Below are 20627 nucleotides of genomic sequence, written 5' to 3'. Positions count from 1 at the left end.
TTCACCCCCACTGGTATTTTGGGGGAATTTTCCTTTTTTTATGCTGAGGGGAGGTGGGGGTTAGACGTTTGTTTATTGGACCTCCCACCAACATATGCCCAGACTGAACATATGTTATCCGTAACTGCTGTATCATATCCTAGGTATATACATGTGTATATTTACTGTAACATATATATATATATATATATATATATATATATATATATATATATATATATATATATATATATCTATATATCTATATAGATACAGATATATCTGTATTTGTATGCATACATGTATATATATATATATATATATATATATATATATATATATATATATATATCTATATTTGTAAATATATATATATATTTGTAAATATATATATATATATATATATATATATATATATATTTGTAAATATATATATATATATATATATATATATATATATATATATATATATATATATAGATATATATAGATATATACATATGGGTCTATGGTTGTCTGCATATGTATAGATTCATATGTGGGTATGTATCTGTATTCTTTCTCTGTATGTATGCATTCGTACTATGGTGAGGGCGAAGCATATCTCTATCTCACTATGGGTACATATACACATACATAATTCTACTTATATATGTCTACATCTGGTTATTCCGTTCCATGCAATATAGATTACACTTTGCTTTATTGGGTCTCGCAGTGGGTGTGGCTGCTCGTTGGGCGACACCTCTTCCCAATGAACACATTCGCGTGCATCCCTAGGGCTGTCCATATTGGCCAACATCAGCCAACACTTGCACACCTAGACCCGTAAGTAGCTACCCATAGTTCCCCCACCCTTGCCTCCTTGACAGCACCCATCCTTACTCTGGGACCTGGTCGGTTCTGGACACACCACTACACGCTGCCCACTCTCCACTTCATGTGTCCCATTTCATACAATTGTCTCAGTCCATGGGTAATCAGGGTTACCAACCCTTGTATTCCGAGTCTGTATACACCGCGGACAAAATGTACGATCTATTACATTCGTATGGTTTGGCCAATATTTGGGGTGTCCCACAAGTGACGCTCCAGTATGTGTTCCATGATTAGAATCCACAGGTGCGCTGTGTCTGCCCCCCCTGGGTGTATCCTGCCTGTGGTCTGGGGAGCAGTGGGCACTTTACATTGATTGCATGTATAGTTCCCGTGCCTGGCTGTGGGGGGATGGGGTGGAAAGGCATGCTGTGTGTGTCATGTGTCTTGCCTGGGCTCCTTACTTCCATTGCTATAGCCTGTAAACAAATGTCATTACTGTGTGCTTTTCCCTATCATAGCTGTGTACCTCTATATATCTACGCACACACACACACACACATATATCTATATATATATATATATATATATATATATAGATATATATATAATATGTATATATGTATTTATTTATATATGTACATATATGTATATATATATATATATATATATATATATATATATATATATATATATATGTATGTCTGCAACCATATTATATATATATATATATATATATATATATATATATATATATATATATATATATATATATATATATATATATATATATATATATATATATATATATATATATATACATATATGTATATATATATATATATATATACATATATGTATATATATATATATATATATATATATATATATATATATATATATATATATATATATATATATACATATATAGATACATATATATATATATATATATATATATATATATATATATATATATATATATATATATATATATATATATATATATATATATATATATATATATATATATATATATATATATATATATGGCTCCTGGTTCCCCAAACACACCCCAATGCCTCCCTAACACTGCTGTCAGCCATTCTCCTGTCGGATTTGCGGTGTATTGACACCACTACACACTGGCCACACCCTACTCCTATAGAGCCATCCCATCGGTTTACTCACTCTACATATTCTCCCACCTCCCATATGTTTAGTCCACGAGCATTGTTGACGTGAGCGACCAAAGGAATACGTTTTGCTATCACTGGGCTGACCCACATGGGACACACAGGATTAGACTCTAGACTTTATTACATCTTTACTCCCGTTAACATGACACTACAGTTCATTAATATGTATGACTATGCGTTATCGCACAAGTTCAACATGGGAGCCTCGTTATGTACGTGTTCAGCGTATTTTTTTTACAATTAGATCGGTTAAGTACTTGTCCTTGCCATACCGAGCAGATTACTAGAAGGATTCCATGTGTGGGGAAGCCGTCACATTGGATTATCGTCAGCACAGCACTGACTTTGGACACTGACTTTGGACACTGTACATGCCTCTGTGTTTTAGTAGTTTTGTCCCATCCCTCTTCTGCACAGCCTATTATTCAATCTACTGTCGATGTTTGTATGTGCACATTCCTATTATTTATGTCTACAAATGGAATGCATGTGTTACAGAGAATGTACTTCTACATATTGTTGTCTGCATGTGTGTATGCATATATACCTATTACGAACACACTGACCTCCATGGGGTGGTCCAATTAGAACCGGGCCATCCAACCCTGGCACTCCGGGATCCATATTTTCATACCCATAGTTCCTCCACCCCACCTTTGTTGAATTTACATGCATAACTTCCATTATCCACTTGTTATCGCAGCCATGACACACCTTTACACATTGTCCTCTGCAGAGCGTTTGGGGCCCTACACATATTTTGTCCCACATCGTGTATTCACAGGCTCTTCCGCCATGTAATATTTGCACATACGTGCCTTTTCTGGGGTTATGGATTACGGCCATTTGCACTTTACAATTTTTGGTAGTCCCAGCATGGACTACTTTCCGTGTGTGCGTAAAGTAGACTTAGCAATTCAATGATGTTACTCCCACTGGTAAAACTCTGCCTCTGGTGTGAGTAGCAGTGCTCTGCTCACTCCTGGGCAGCTTTTTATGACATATGCTGACAGCACTATATAATACCATATTTGCTCTTGATTCCCTTCACATCCCTTGTGTATGCTTTATTGTTACGACGTTCATTCTTCATATATGTATATATATATATATATATATATATATATATATATATATATATATGTATGTATACATATATATATATAAATATATATATATATATATATATATAGATATATATATATATATATATATAGATATATATATATATATATATATTACATCTGTACATACATATATACATTTCCTATGCTGGGCATTGCTTACACCCACGCAGGTGCGCTCGCATATGCTTACTGTGTGTAATATATGTTTACTGCCGCTTATTTGTGCTTACTTTTGCCTTATTCATTATGACAGTACCACTTTGATTGAAGGGATCTGGTTAATAGTCCCATGCGATACCCACGTTCACTTTTACATGTTTTAATGTTGGCCTTACAGCAGAATGACATTCATTCCACAAGGAAAATGATATGTGTTATAGTCGAACTTGAACCGTTAATGCCTATTCATTAGGTGGATGCTCTAACCACTACACTATTGGTGTTCTGCTTCATTTATATGTATACCCACAGTTTATAGTTACCCAAACACACACCTCAACACTTCACTTACACAGCAGGCATCCATTTTCCTGTTGGGAAAAGCGGACTACTACACATGCACCATTCCCTACTGCTCTGGACCCGTGCCGCATGTTGACTCGCTCAAAGTATATTCAGACCTCCAAAGCCTATAGTCCTGGCACATATGTGTGTTTGATTCTCAGGGTGTTCATGTGGACATCCGGGTTTACTGTTGTCCAACTGAGGACCGGGACTGCTCTGTACCCTTTTGAAAGTCAGGTTTAGCACATGAACAAGGTTACTCCCACTGTTAGTATCCTAGCTGTGGTTAGAGACACAAGGATTTTGACCACCTCTGGCCAGCTTGATATGTCAGCACTAGATAATATGGGTGTTCCACTGCTATTTTCCTTCGCATTCGTTATGAATGCTTTCTTGTTCCCATGTTTGTTCTGTATGTATATATATATATATATATATATATATATATATATATATATATATATATATAGGGTTGCCACCCTTTTTTTGCAGGCTGGCACATACCCACAGCCAGTACAAAGGACAGAACCTAATTTTTATGCCTACATGACAGCTTATTCTTGTAGCATTTTAGTTGCTTATTCTGTTTTTTATAACATTTCGGTGTTTCAGATACAGAAAACTGTTTTATGCAACTATTACATAAATATAGGAAATAATTTTGTCATTAAATCTCAGGACATTTGCCATTTTACATTAATTGTACAGGACACAACTGCCCAAAGAGGGATTGTCCCTCGCAAAGTGGGACAGGTGGTTACCCTATATTTAATATATATATATATATATATATATATATATATATATATATATATATATATATATATATATATATGTGTGTGTGTGTGTGTGTGTGTGTGTACGTACGCATGTATACACATCTATATGATTTAATTACTTTGATTATACTGTTGAATGTTTGTGCTGTCTGCTATGTTTGTGATAAAATCAAAGTTAGGTATAACTTCCATGGCTTAGTGGTAAATCACATTGATTGTGATGTGTAGGGTCCTGGCGTCGGGCCTGGCCAACATGGTTTATTGTGTTGTTGGGCAGAACAAGGGCCATTGAACAAAGGATGAGTATAACAGTTTTCAGCTGTGGTTTTCTGTTTAACCGCTGATTCACTTCACGCAAAAACCTTCTACATTCTTAGTGTGATACATCACCCGAGTTCACATTTCAATCTATAGCTGTCTGCACATGCACATGCATATACATGTACATAATTATTTACATTTCCCATAATGTTGAATGTCTGCCACTTACCTTCGCGCTTACACATTTTCATACCCGCTTACGTAAGTTACGTCTGCTTTAAAGTGCCTTAATCACCCTATATCCGACTGCCATTATTGAGGCCATCATATAAAATTAGCCCTTGCATGGCTTGGACCTGGGAACAGGAACACCATAGTCACTGGTTTTACTACTAAACCATCCATGATACATTCTCTGTGGATGGTAATTAGGATATATGACTTTACTACAGCCATTCCACAGTATTGGCAACAATGTGACAGTCGGGTGGTGTACATATGTATAGTACATGTTACTATTCATATGTTTCTGAGACACATATGTATGCATTTGCAAGTATACATATTTATGAATTGGACACATACTTGACAACTACTTATATGCATGTATGTGTGATGTGTAACTATGCAAATATAACTATGTACGTTTATAGATATATGACTACATATCTGGAGTTATACATGGCCATGTATATGAACGACCGCATATGGGAGGTACCTGTACCATTTGTATACAGGAGTTGTGTGCATCATTATGATGAGGAACATGGACAGGGTATACAATTTGTGGACATTTACTATTTGGAAGATGGCTATGGGGTTGCTTCATGTGAACATGTGAAAGGTATATATTCCCGATAATACACATGGGGAGACGTGCATCACAGTCAGGTGTTTAATCCCAGGTCGTAGGTTCTGCAGGACCAGCTGGAGGTTGAGCAGGGTTGTGGACAACTACCGCTCAAACAATTTGTGTCCAGATGTCTACGTGACTGGACATCGTGTCATGCCACCAAGTCTAATCTTTAGAACAGATACTTATCCCATGAGGGATATCCAAAAATTTGGGGGACCAATGACCTCGATTCTTTTGGATTTACGAAAATGTGGTAGGGTTATACATGCAAGGGATACATAGTTTGCAATCCTGAGACTGCCTAGGGTGAGACTGCCTACTAGATATGAGTAGGGGTCTATATGTGCAGATATGGCTTCGCCAAGCTAGCAGCCCGAGTATGGGTGGTTTTGGTGGATGTTCAGGAAGGGGGGGTGGTGTGCTGTGGAGGGGATGATGGGTATTTAATTATGTATCCAGGTGTGTTGCGGTTGGATGGCTCAGTTCAGGCCAGACCATTCTAAGGGTGTGAGCCGGTAACGTTTCTGTACATGTGTATCACACATTTTAATGTTCATATGTTTGTGAAATTGTGTTCTACAGTATGGCCTGTCAGGTTGTATTGCGGATGTGAATGTTTGTTCTTTGGTTTTCTTTCTGATTCACCCACTGCTCCCTCGTACATCTCCAGTTCACCGATTGTGCATCTTACTCCAGTCTCCCCTTGGTGAATTATTACATTGTCCATCACCCCCCACCCCCGTATTCCACACACACCATCCATCCCTTCTCTGGTTGATGGCCCATGGTACAGACAACAGAACACATTGCATACACTACATATCTCTGGTACCAATATGGTTGTGAGGACGACCCTAGGATTTTTGATCTTCCACATGCTGTACTTCACGCACATAGGTACATGCAAATACTTATCTTTCGTGACATGGTAGGTAGACCCGGGTAATAGCCGTTCATCTTTAGGCCATCCAGACAAGGACGACTTGGACAGCGAAAGGGCAGATATTAAGCAGATGCTGTGAACATTGGTAGGGTTGCCACCTTTTCAAATTACCAATGTGGGACATTTTTGGGACACACATCAGATTTTACAGGCCAACACATACCCACGGTCAGTACAAAGAATAGTACTTTAGTTTTATGCCTAAATGAAAGCTTATTGTTGTAGCAGTTTAGTTGCTTATTCTGTTTCTTTTAACATTTAGGTATTTTACATACAGAAATAAATATTTTATGGAACTATTATATAAAATATGGGACATAATTATGTCCTACAATCACAGGATATTTAACATTTTTAATATTTTTGGTAAGGCCACAACTGCCCAGAGAGGGACTATCCCTCACAAAGTGGGACAGGTGGCAACCCTAACCATTGGACAAGGCTTAGTAAAGGGCAGCACCATGCTAACACGCTGCATTTTGCTTCCACTTGGTATAACAATCAACACTACAATGAAATATGGGCACAGGGTTTTAAATGTCATTTGTTTGAGGGACGGGACTCAATATTCAGTTACGTGCCTTTGTGTTTACTTTTTATTTTGGTGTTCGCAAAACTGTCTTGTATGCTTTGCATACATTTCAGTATCCACGGACACTGACAGGAATGATTATTATTAGAGGCAGGCTGTACTAGTCAGCATTTTAGGTTGAATGTCTGCAGACGACATGTTCACACCTCCGTGCAGCACTTAGACATGCCCCCTGCACTCGCACTCATTTCCTAAGCACGTGGACGTTCCAGCAGTGCGCCTTCATTAATATGCATGTGGTGCTGCTGTGCCATTTCTAAGCCACACGGTCAGTGCAAGGCTAACGCTGTCCTTGCACTGAGCTTCATGAATCCCAGGGAGTAAGTATTACATTTGTAATAATTTGTAAACAACTTACAATAACTCAGCAACCACTCAAGTTACACTCATACTGCCAACACCATTTTATTCATCTATCTGATAGCTTTCTTATGAGGCTAAGGAGTTCTGTCTGTGTTACTTGGTTATTGAAATATTTAGAAAAATGTGAGCATTATATGTATATAAATTAATATCATAAAAACAACAATTAATATCTCATTATTACACTAGACAGACGGTAGCGTTGTCACCTCACAGCAAGACATTGTCCCGTTCAATTCTCAGCTAGAGCGTCTTCTTTGTGGAGGCATTCGTGAATGGGCGTGCTTTCGTTGAAGGTTGTGCATCAGGGCTGGTAACTCAGCACATAAAAATCCACTACCAAACATTAGCGGACTGGAGTTCCGCTGTGGCGACCCCTAACCGGGATAAGCCGAAAGACACAACAACATTACACTAGACAGAGGGCAAATATTAATGCAGTTGAATTTGTCATTGTGTAAAGTTTAAGAAGAGATCTTTTAAAACCTTGTACATAGCATGGTCTTGGAATTATTGATGCAAATATGGACAACCAATATTTGATGCACCTGGAGGCATCACTTGGATGTAAGATAGGAAAATATGAGATTCTAACATTAGTCAATTAGAGAATACTGAACATAAAATTCTTGGAATTAGAGAGTCCAGAAAAAGGTTATTTTATAGTTGCTCAGAAAGCACTTTCAGAAATCAGCTTTTAGTTCACTACACTTACTTAGTAGCAAATGTACAAAAGATGATTTGCTACATTAAAATAATTTGTCATAAAGTTATTTTAGGTAGAAAGTTGAACCCTTAATTTGACATAGACCCCCCCCCCCGAGAAATAAAACACAATTATAAAGAGAACAACAGCTTAGCTGTGTTCATTTGAATCATTTTTAAAAAAGCTATGCTTCATTATCTCTTCTGTATAATAATACCCATTTGTTAATCAGGATTTACCATAGTCGCTTTTCAGGGGTGACTGGGAGAAATTTCTGGTTTAGTAAATTCCTCAAAGTCACACAATAGGCTAATGAGAGCATTAAACTTTGTACCACAGGGACTACAATTTCACAGCCTTAACCATGTGCCAACATCCAGACTACCAAAAAGCCTAACTTCAAAATCCTAAAAATGTAAAAAAGCATGTTTCTGCAGGGGAAAGCCTTCCTGCTCTCCCCTATACCGGTTCAAGTCCATCACACCATTACTTGTGTATACCAACTCCTTGATTAGAGAGAGGGTACTGCAGGCTCACATAGGATCAGCCAATGCAGTTTCAATAAAGCAGAATGAAAAGAAAGTGAGGTAAAGACACTTGCGCTAATTATACTTATTGGGTGTAGGATAACTGGGAAGAACCACATGTGATTTATACAATCACTGAGCACAATGGTTCTCTCAGATGCAAACAAATAGTTTCCTTATAAATTCAGTCTGAAGGCTCACACAAACTTATTTGTATAACCTCCTCAATCTCTAGGGGACAAATGGATGCAAAAACAAACAATAGACAGAATAAATTAATTTTTTTTAAATATTAATTTTTCTGATTGAATAAGCTCACTTGATACAAGTTTTCCTTTCCAGGAGTGACTTGATAACACTGTCTGGCTAAGACATTTGCTCAAAGTTCCATAGAAGACCAATGTAGGTAGAAGAAATCAAACCCTGAAACACAGACTTCATGAAGTAGCCTGCTAACAGCTCACAGACTTGATCCTATGTGGTATCTGTCAAACAAATTGTAAAACTGATGGTTATGAAGACTTAGCTTCCCCTTCAAAAACAGGTTAGGAAGGAAGTACCTCGTCAAAAGCACTTTCAGCAAAAGTGCCAACAGTGATTCACTTTTTTCCTTAATATTCAGTCTTTCAAAAAGTATATATAAAACACATTTTCTGGGAAATACATGGGAATATAGACAGGCCTGCCTCCCTAAAAAGGGGATTTCCTCCTGCTTTAAAAAAAAACAAAAAGATGCATAGGTTCTTTGGACGTGTTTTCGGCAGACTTTTTCAAATGGCTGACATTTGCAGTGTTTGCTGTCAATCATTCTACATACATTCCTCCTCATATTAGATAAGAGTAGGGCCAATATCTGCAGATGCTAACTATCATCATGGTATTGAAGTATAAAGCACTGACTGTAGAACAAGTCACTAAAACTGAAGTAAAGGCATAGATGACCGATGTTCCAGCCATGGAGATTGGGATTGAGTATCCAATGCCAGCTTTCCCTTTTTTTACCAAAGAACGGAAAGTCAACAATATGAAATCCCTGCAGTCACTAAGGGAGACAGCAAAGTACAGCACCCCAGTCTCTTTCAGAACTCACCAGAAAACCTGAAATGAGATTCTGTCACAAAAATACTTTGTAACTAAACATGCCTACCAAGCTGTTGATTTCTGTTGAGATCTAATGTTATGATACATTCACTAAAAACCACATCAACTTAATGTGTATGACCTGACCTTTCTACATCTCTCTAACAGATAATACTGCAGTTCAGAATGGTCTAATAAGCACTGTTTGACCTCTGGCCCCAAAGGGACTTTATAGTTTTGCATATACTTAACCGCATCAAGGACTGATGAGGAAATCAGTACAATAATCACTTTTTAACATAAGTAAAGCATCCACATTCATTGAAAAACATCCAAACCTTGGCAAAACAACTAAAGAATACATGGATTTCAGACAGACAAAAGTGTTGTCAACACTTATCCTTTTATGGAACAGGGGGATGAGGCTATAGATTTTCACTGTTTCCACTACATTGTGCAAAGGGCATTCATTTTCAAGACACCTTAAAACTCGAAGTGAAAATATATGGATGAAATAATTTGATATATGATAATATATATATAGTTATTTATTTATATATATATATATATATATATATATATATATATATATATATATATATATATATATATATATGGGTCTACTTGTAAAGAATGAAAAAACACTTACTCAAAGCTCTAGAGACCAAGACAACTCTGCTGAAACCACAATTTAACAAACACTCAGATGACCAAAAAGTTACTGTGAGAATGGAACCACTTGGCGACCATGGTGAACGTTGCCCCTTTCCCCACTGTAGTGCAAACTTGATTAGTTTATCTATTTAGTGGGCTGTGGAGGGTGAAGCCCCCCACATGGGTGGGTTTAATTTGCTTTGGTTTCATTTTTTTGCAGTGCAAGACATGTGGTTACTTTCCTGGAGTTTCTAATCAGTGATCCAAGCGTTCATTCATTTGAGATTTCGGCAAAGTCGTCTTGATATTTAGTGATTTGGGTAAGTGGGATTTTGTTCTTATGAAGTAGATCCATGTAGATATATATATATATTTATATGCCTGAGGAAGAAGATTCTTCTTCTGTGCAGTATGCTTGGGAGCTACAGTTAGCCCCTACACAGCTAACTCTCTGTACAATCGCCACATTTCTTATGCTATGGATTGCAACATCCAACATTACAGTCACTTCATTTTGCAGAGCATACCTGGCATTAAAGACTCTTACTTTGCTAACGTTTTCTGCCTAATACAACTATAGAGATTGGGTTTCTTGGTTTCTACTCTGCTCTGAATAACCTTACCAGTTTTTTAGTGTTATATGTAGGCTTATAATACTGTTTCCATAGGTGCCACTGCAGAACACACAAGACTAGAACTTTATCCTATCAATGACCATTGATCTGATCTATACAGAATCTGTATTTAAGGTAATTTGGACATCCTTTGCTCCAAACCCAGGATAATACTGGAGTCTGATATATTTAAAAGGACCTTTTCCATCACTGAATCAAATGGCAAGGCAGCCTTTCCTAAGTTTCTTCCTGATTATTCACCTTTAATAATTACCCCCAGCTTCATAACAGGTAGTCAGTTTATAATTCACACTCTCATTTTAGACTTCATTCATATCCTTGACATTCTCTACCACTTGTGCACAAATTGCACTACTGAATACCACTGTGGAATGCAGGAATAGCCTGTTCACAGACTTCTAGTTGATCATATTGGTGACCTAAAGAGAAAAATGGATCAAACTGCAGATGTAAGAAGATGTACTTCTTCTATAGTCATCTTGTTCTGTCCTTTTGTCCCCATCCTTTCATCCTGTAGTGATATTCTGCATTTCTATTATGTAAAAAATAAAACTAATTTTGTAAAGATGTCCAATTTACAGAACTGTAAACTTTCATATCATCATTACCAAAATCTCCTCACAGTTCTTCCTAACTTCTCTGATGTATTCCAAGATGTATTTTTGACCATCTATCTCCTTGGCACCTCTGTTTCTGCAGCTACCTTGGCCTACTGGATTAGATGGTTGGCTTTTGTCAGTACCCTATTTCCAAGTTGAGGTAAGGTTTCAGTTAATTGCTTTTGTTGCCTGAGGCCAAGTGCTTTTAAATTAAGTATTCAGCTTCTGTTTGTGCCAGTCTCAGGCTATCCACCAACAGGCTAGGTGGCTGAAAAACCTCCATCTCCCACCCTGCCCTTTGTTATGTTCTTGAACCTGGTGTCTCTTTTGTTGTCTGCCCCATATTTTAGTATGATCATAAAACTCATTCCTTCTTCACTTTCTTTGGCTGTTTTCATAAATTACAAAAGTATCGTTTTGTAAAGTCACTCTCTTTTAGGTATTTAAATACATTTTTCCTCCCATTGTTTTCCATAAGCAAATGGAAACTTGGACCTGTACTTTTCAACAACTTCTGTAGCCAGCTTCATTGAAATAGACATCCTGAAACAACTGTTTCATGTTTACTGACATCCACCTACTACTTAAACAAACTGACACTGAGAGATGTAGGTATATAGGTATATAGTGTCAAGTGAGGCAAAGCTGTCACACATAGTACAAATAACAAGCAGGGTGTGAGAACCACAAAATAGCACACTAAACTAGTCACACACAGCTCAGACTAAACACAAGTACCAAAACACCACACTAAACCGGTCACACATAGCTCAGACTAAACACAAGTACCTTCATATGTTGAGGCTCTAAAAAGTAACTAAACTAAACCACAAAGGCCACCTAAATGTAACCTAGGAAACTAGTATCCTCAGCAACCTCACAAACACAAAACTCTGGCAGCACCCATTCTGAAACGTACATCCAAAAGTCACTCTCTCTCAAGTCAAAAGCCCATAAGGCAAAACTCAATACAATCCATTATCCTAGTTATAGGTGACTCCAGGTGAGATACGCAGATGCACCACTCACCAGGCTTTGCATTGTGAGAATCACAGTTAGTTGCCTAACAGGTACCAGAATACATCATATCATGTATGCATTCAAGTTCTTCCACACAGATATACATATGACACAGTTATAGTGCACATGGGTGTAAATGGATTGAGACGTATGTCCTTGGACTACCTGAACAGAGATATAATAGAGCTCTTGGAAAATGTGTCCAAGGAAGATCTGAACCTAAGACTGAGCAGCATCAGCATTCCACCATTACCAAGAATGATACCATAAAATCATGCCACATGTATCAAAAAAACAACCAAAACTCAGCCTTCTCTACCAAAACAAAAACTTTTTTGCCCCTACAACTAGATCAGTGCTTGCTCAAGCCTTTAACCTTCCTTCCCTTCTGTATGCCTCCACTATCCTTACTCATGTCCAGTCATCCCTCCTGTAAAAAATTGGAACAAGCCTATAATAACATAACCAGATTCGCCACAAATCTATCATGCAGATCTCATCATTGTCTTGTCCTAAACCATCTCCAGTGGCTAGAATTACCCCAGCTCCTTCTCCTCTCTCAGCTAATGCTTACTCACTTCCTACTAAGCAGACCCTTGGCCTGTCCCTCACTCTCTTTACTTGTATTTCACTATACTCCAGCTCACCCATTTTGCAGCTCTGAACAGAACAAACCTCACAAAAACATAGGCAAACTCCTTTATAGACACTCCATCTCATTAGCCTGGAACAGACTGCCCATAAACATCCATAACATCCCTAGCTCCTACTGCTTCAAAGCAGAAGTCAAAAACTACCTCGAACTCCAGACTCTGCTCTTGCCATAGTTCTCCATGAACCAAAGTACCTGTCTCATTACATAACCTCCTATTTTAATCTATCATAGTGTTACATATGTAACTAGTCCCCCTTTCACTAACATTCATCCTAAACTCTCTTTCTCTCTTAATAACTATTAGTGGTTTGAAACTGGAAAATGCCTATTATACTAATGGTAAACTATTTTTCAAATCCACAAGGCTTCATCTTTATCTGTATATGAAGTGTAATGTTGCTGTAAAAAATATGCATCTATTCAGTATTTTTATGTATCTATTTTGTATTTTCTGTACTCTGTGAATATTGCTAATTTCTGTTATTTTCTGTATTAAGGCAATACTGTACACACTGTTGTAAAAGTTTCTTGTATTTTCTGGAACTTTTCTCCTTGGGTCTCCACTGAAAATGAGCCAAAAGGCTCAGCTGGACTAACCCAGTTAACAATTGGCAAATAAATCAATAAATAAATAAATAATCAATACAAACAAAAGATTATTGACTTCAACAATTGTGTTAGCTTCTGTTGTCCATCAAAGGAGGTGCAAAGCATATCTATATGTATATCTATATTTATATTAATATCTATGTCTATGTCAATGTCTATATCTATATCTATATCTATATTTACAGTATATCTACATTTATTTATGTATCTAATCTATCTATCTATATAGGTTTACAATCACATGCCTGGATGGACGAGTCGAGCTGTGCACACCCTGCATTCCAACTGTTGGAATGTTGAACACCAACATTACTGACTGTCCAAACCTGTCCACGTTCCAGGCCCATGTTAGTTCTTGATCTTGGATCTGGAGTGTAGGAAGTCTCAGCATTCAAAATATTTTTTGGCATACCGACTTTCCAGGAAAGTTTTCAGGAATGCTCAACTCAGGTTTCCAAGCATCGAACATTCAATAGTAAACCAGTGTGTGTGTGTGTGTGTGTGTGTGTGTGTGTGTGTGTGTGTGTGTGTGTGTGTGTATGTATATGGATTTATATTTCTGTTGATTGACCTTCCAAAATGCCGAACGTTATATGGCTAAGACCACATGACGGACATTTTGGAAAGTCAAAACTAAAATAAAAATAAATAAAAACATTTTTTCTTATGTTTTTACAGGGGGGCAATCTCCCCTACACCCCTCAGACCCCCTACTAATTAAATATACCAACTCCAAATCACACTATATTGAGGAAAATGGCAAATTTCTTGTAACTCAATGTACAGCGAACTCAGTTCACACTGTTCAGCCTTCTGAAATCTCGGTCATACATACATACATACATACACACACACACACACACACACACACACACACACACACACACACACACACACACACACACACACACACACACACTCACACAAATATGGTTTAATATCAACATATCAATTGCTCTTCACCATTTATTCACATAGTAGAGATTATTACACAAAATCCATAATGCCAAATTGTCCAAATGCCAAAAACAAACCTGAATGTCGACATTTCTGACCACTCCACACCTAAAAACATTTGCTAACATGGGTCAAGAAGGGAGTGAGATTTTACAGTTTGGAATATCGGTGTTCGATTTTTGTAGCATTCAGAGTTTGGACTTCATGTAAGTTAATTGGACGGTGTGTCTTTTAACATTTTGATGGTAAACCTCTCTCTCTCTCTCTCTCTCTATATATATATATATATATATATATATATATATATATATATATATATATATATATACATATTTATTTATATGTCTTCCCAGGAGGAGATGGTAGACAGTGCTAACTGCTTTGTCAGGAACTGCCTTCACCTATCCTCCCATGGCTTTCTTATACTGGCTAATTCCTTCTTCACCACCATATTGACTTTTTGGCAATGTCAGCCTCCTTAGGCTTCCAGTGAACAAAACAGAATCTGGATAACATAAAGGTATTGCTGCTCAGTGCTAGGACCCTTAACAAAAAATCAACTTGCTTGAACCATTCTTCACAGTGGAAAGCACTGTTATATGCCTTATCACTGAGACCTGGCTCAAGGCTAATGACAGTACTCCATCAGTACAAGATTTCAGTGCCTACCACACATTTAGGTATACCACATTAGTTGAAGGTAGTAAAGGTGTCAGTGTCTCCATAGTTCTTTTTCCTTTTTTTTTTAAATTCACCGCCAGACTTGTTAGACATGTTAATGACATTGGACACCCCAACATCCAACTTACTGTCAAGAAAACACCTCATCATATTATAGCTAGCTATTAGATATGTGTCTTCCTCAGCCTTCAATTCCTACCTAAATAGAATGGATTCCCTATGCAGTTATCCAAATATCATTCTGCTAGGTAAATTCAATTGTACCTCCATCAGCTGGAAGACTTAAATATGTACATTCAGAGATTTCTAGAAAAATGTAATCTATCTGGAGCATTTAGTCTGCTCCGCAACAGGGGTGATACTCCTGGACTTTGTCCTTAATAGTATGGGGAAGCTTTTTTCCCAAGAATTATAACTTGTGCTGTGGTTAATTTGGACTACAAATCAGTCACATTTACCACAAGAATGAAGCTAGATGATTCTCCCAAAATCCCAGCATTCTCAGATTTTACTAAGACTAATCTACTTAAACTGACTGATGACCTGGCTTAAATGAAACCCCCTCCAAACTTGACAACCCCACTGCTTATGTAAAATGTTTTACCTCTGATTTCTATGCACATGTAAATAGCTGCATAGAGGCAGCTGCCCCCTGAAGTAAATGCAATGCCTAATTTAAAATAAAAGCCCCGTGATGGGACCTGATATAAAATGACTCTTAATCATTGCTTGCAAAAATTAAGTTCTTGGTAAATTTAACAGAGGGCCATGGATCCAGATCAAATATACTGAAGCCAGAAATGTGGTAAGAATAGGCATCCGGATGAAGTACATCTGCAGAGCCTTCTTTAACACAGTGTTAGAAACAATGGCCATCACTGCTCAAGCTAACAGCAAACAATATCACATACTCAGGCCCAGAGGACTTACCTGTATCTACACATATAACATCTCCCAAGATCAAGTCCTGAAGGCACTATATTAAGTTACAGATACTACTTCTGTGGGACCAGATAACATGCTGGTTTGCCTGCTGGCCATCCTGAAACAGAACTTGAAAACCACCTATAGATGCTGTTAGCAGCTTTCAAATAGGATTTAAGCCAGATGAATGGAAGACAGCAATAGTCATCCTGCTCTACAAAAGTGGGGAGCCAGCAGAACCAGATAATTATAGACTTGTAAGCCTGAACAGTCTCATTTGTAAGGCAACGGAAAGGATCAGTATGGAATTAATAAGAACCTACAACCTCTAGACCCAAGCCAGTTTAGATTTATGAAGGGCAGAGCCTGACAACTTAACTTGGTCAGCTTCTACAAAGAGGTTACTCTAGCAATAGATGAGGGTATATCAATGCACACCGTGCATCTATATCACACAATGGCATGGCATTCAACACCATCAAACACTCAAGGCATCACTGGTAAAGTCTCCCACCAAGGAGAGTCCGAATAGTGAGATAAGACAGGAAGCAAAGGAGAGTAGTATTGCTAGAAGTGAATTCATCCTCAAGTTTTAGTGAGTACCTTCATGAGGTGGACCCTGTTTTTCACAAAATCTCACCAAGACGATATGGATATATAGACCATTTTATATAGCATATATCTTGGATAGAAGTAGGTCAAAACATAAAAAAAAAAAATAGCCGGGTGCACAAGACCCAGGATAAAACAGTGCCCAATCCTGGTGCCAGGAATGGAAAAAAATGATGATGTAGAATCCTCAAGACACAGAAACATTCCTACAATGGGGCTAGGCCAGGCCCAGGGGCAGGATACACCCCCCTGCTGTAGAAGGAAGTAGCAATCCACAAATATCACAAAAACTGGTAAGCCAAAAACAGAACCATAAAGACAATAGAGTGGACTATTGAGGATAAAAAGAGAAATTATGTGTTGTAACTATTATGCAGGAAGACCAAAATTTCAAAACGGAAGATATACAAAAAGATTAAGAGAAAAATTAGAGGAAAGAAAATTACTTGCACAAAAAAACTGCCAGAAGCTTCAAATAAAAAATGGGGTTCATTAATACAACAGATCTATGAAAAACATTATATAGACCAAGAAACTTTGAGCTGTTTGGAAAAAGAACCAACTGAGGAAGTGAGAAAATATAAAGAACAAAATCTAGAGACTTATGAAAGGTATAAAAAATATGGACCTAAGAAAGAAAGAGAGATCTGATATGGTTCAATATTTATGCAAATGAGGAAGCCAAATTATTCAACACAAAAAGACAATCCCAATGATATCCAAAGAGAAATGCAGACAAAGGCATCCAGATATGGACAATTTCAAAATACAAAATAAGATCACAAAGAGGAAACATAAAACAGAAGATTAGTAAAGTAGAAGTTGAAAAAATAGATGTTGAAGTTATGGAATGCTTGCGAAGTGAAGGATTTAGTGTAGAAAGTCTAACACAGGTTACATCACAGCATTACGGAATGAGTCTCCAAAGTAAGAAGAAACAGGAGGAGCAGGAGACATCTGAAGAAGAAATATTGACATTGGAGCGAAAAAGAGATGTAATGTGGTACGATATTTATGCAAAGGATAAAGCAAAACTAATTAATACAAAAAGAGCAGCACCAAAGATATTTGAAGAGAAATACAGGAAAAGTCATCTGAACATGGAATAATTCACAATACAGAAAAATAAAAAAATAAAGAGGAAAAGTAGAAAAGAGTATCATTTTATTTATTTAACATTTGTTTTTGGGAAAGTCTGACTTGGAATGAGACAATTTTCAGCATAGGCCCAGGGAGAAATACTCCAGATACATGTGTTTGTAACATGGGAGGAAACCAGAGCACCCAGAGGAAACCCACATGAATGCAGGGAGGACATGAAAACTCCACACAGAAGGCAACCCCGCTGAGAATTGAACAGGAGAACCTCTTGCTGCGAGGTAACAATGCTACTGCTGCACCACTGCGCCATCCTAATTAGTAATGGAAAAGTTAAAGAAATAGAAGCTGAGGTTGTGGAGTACCTGCAAAGTGAAGGATTTAGTGTCGAAAATCTAACTCAGAAAACACAACAGCAAGATAGAGCAATGGATCCCCAAATTAAGGAGAAACCAGTGGAGCTCTAGAAAATATCTGATCAGTTGACATATGAAGATACTCTGGAGCCTTCCATAGGAAACCAGTACAAACATTTATTTGGAGTTGCACAGCAAGGAAAGGAACAGGAAACAGTGGCAATTCTGACTCATTCAATGTTGTGAAGTGATAGGCCAGCTAGTTCCCATACGAAAGAGCAATGAATGACACATGATGGAGCTGAAGAGAATATGGCACAAGAAGATATTCTAGACCTTTCTATAGAATGTTTGCAGGAGATGGAGAACAAAGTATGTGCCCTCAGTTTAGAAGAAAATGATCTAAAAACAGAGGTGCTTGATTTAATGGAGACAGACAGACATATTAAGATCAGTGAACAAAAGAGTCTACAGAAAATCAATAAAACCCAAAAAGTTAGAAGTCTGACAAAATGAATGAACTTAACAATTAGGACTGTCCATAGAAATTCATGCAATATAACAGAAGAAATAGGATATATTACTGTGCATCTAAATAAATAACAAAGTCTTACCACAAAAACACAGGGTATTAATGGAAGGGAAGAAATTGAATCTCATCATGGAAGTATTAAATAGAGAAAACTATAAAGCAGTTAAGATAAGGAATCTAACTGCTAGAAGAGTATAAAAGGAGGGAACAGATCAACAAAAATAGTCAGAAAAATGGACATTATAAAAGGAATGTATAGTATCAGAACAGATCAGGCTCTATCGTGCACTATCAAAAATAATAAACTAAAAATATCAGCACAGGCAGAAAACTTAGAAGATATGCAGATAAATATAAAGGAAAAGTACAAAATAAGCAATTTACTGATGACCCAAAAAAGGTTTTATAGATAATGGGAAACACGGCAAAAGGGAGGTCATAGTCTCCCTATACTCATCACTCATCAGACCAATGATTGAGTACAATGCCCCATTCGGAATGTAACTGACCCGACACTTGCAGCAGCTGGAGAGGCCACAAAAGTTCCTCACCAAAAGGATAAAGGGTCTCAAACATCTGTCCTATGCTGCCCGACTGAAAGAACTCCAGCTCTATTCAGTCGCTTACCGCTTGCTCAGAGGTGACCTTTGCCTAACATACAAGGCCATGTCAAACCCAGATTTGATGAATATGCTTCACCTCAAAAAATCTAGATCCGTCAGAGTCACAAGGGCGGGAGACTTAAACCTCGACATGGCTATTAATAGGACGTGCTGGAGGGATAGATTCATCACCCAAAGACTCCCTATGCTGTGGAATAAAATCCCGGTATATGTGAGGCAGAGCACCTCGCTGGCCTTGTTCAAGAGAAATCTTGACCAATGGATGGGAGATCGCAGATATACCCCAGGGATTACCTCAGTGTCACTGCTCAACAGAGGCACAGCAAAATAATGGGTATAGTTCCCCATACTAAAGGGGTGGCGTAAGCCACAAAACTATGGGCTAGGCTTGTAAATGCCCTCGGGCAGATAGCCTAGTATGAACCTATGAACCTATGAACCTATGAATTGAAACACCATCAAAAAAAAGAAGAAACAGATACATTTTGGAGAAATATATGCAAAGATCCTCTGGAACATAACAAAGATGCTGAATGGAGAGAAGACGTAAAAGAAAGAATAAGCATTTCAAATATGCAGGATATGAAATGGGATGAAATAATGGCCAGAGAGACTGAAACAAAGTTAATTAAGAAAAGCTACTGACTGGAAAACCCCAAGCCCAGATGCAGTACCTAACTTCTGGCTAAAAGTGTTAACATCTTTACATGAAAATTTAGCCACGAGTAAGAACTATTTATATGCACACCCCAAAACGACAGCCTGATTAACAACAAGAAAAACAATACTCCTACTTAAGAGTGAAGGTGCAAGCTATCCTTAAAACTATAGACCATTAACTTCGCTTCCGATGATGTATAAACTATACACTGGAATAGATGCCGACAGAGTTTATAGTCATTTAGAAGAAAATTCAATCATGGCAATAGAACAAAAGGGT

This window comes from Protopterus annectens, chromosome 3.part1 (assembly GCF_019279795.1).
Source record: "Protopterus annectens isolate FY-2018-M chromosome 3.part1, PAN1.0, whole genome shotgun sequence".
Taxonomy (NCBI): Eukaryota; Metazoa; Chordata; order Ceratodontiformes; family Protopteridae; genus Protopterus; species Protopterus annectens.
The sequence above is the reverse complement of the archived record's forward strand: the minus strand, read 5'-3'. Positions refer to the sequence as shown.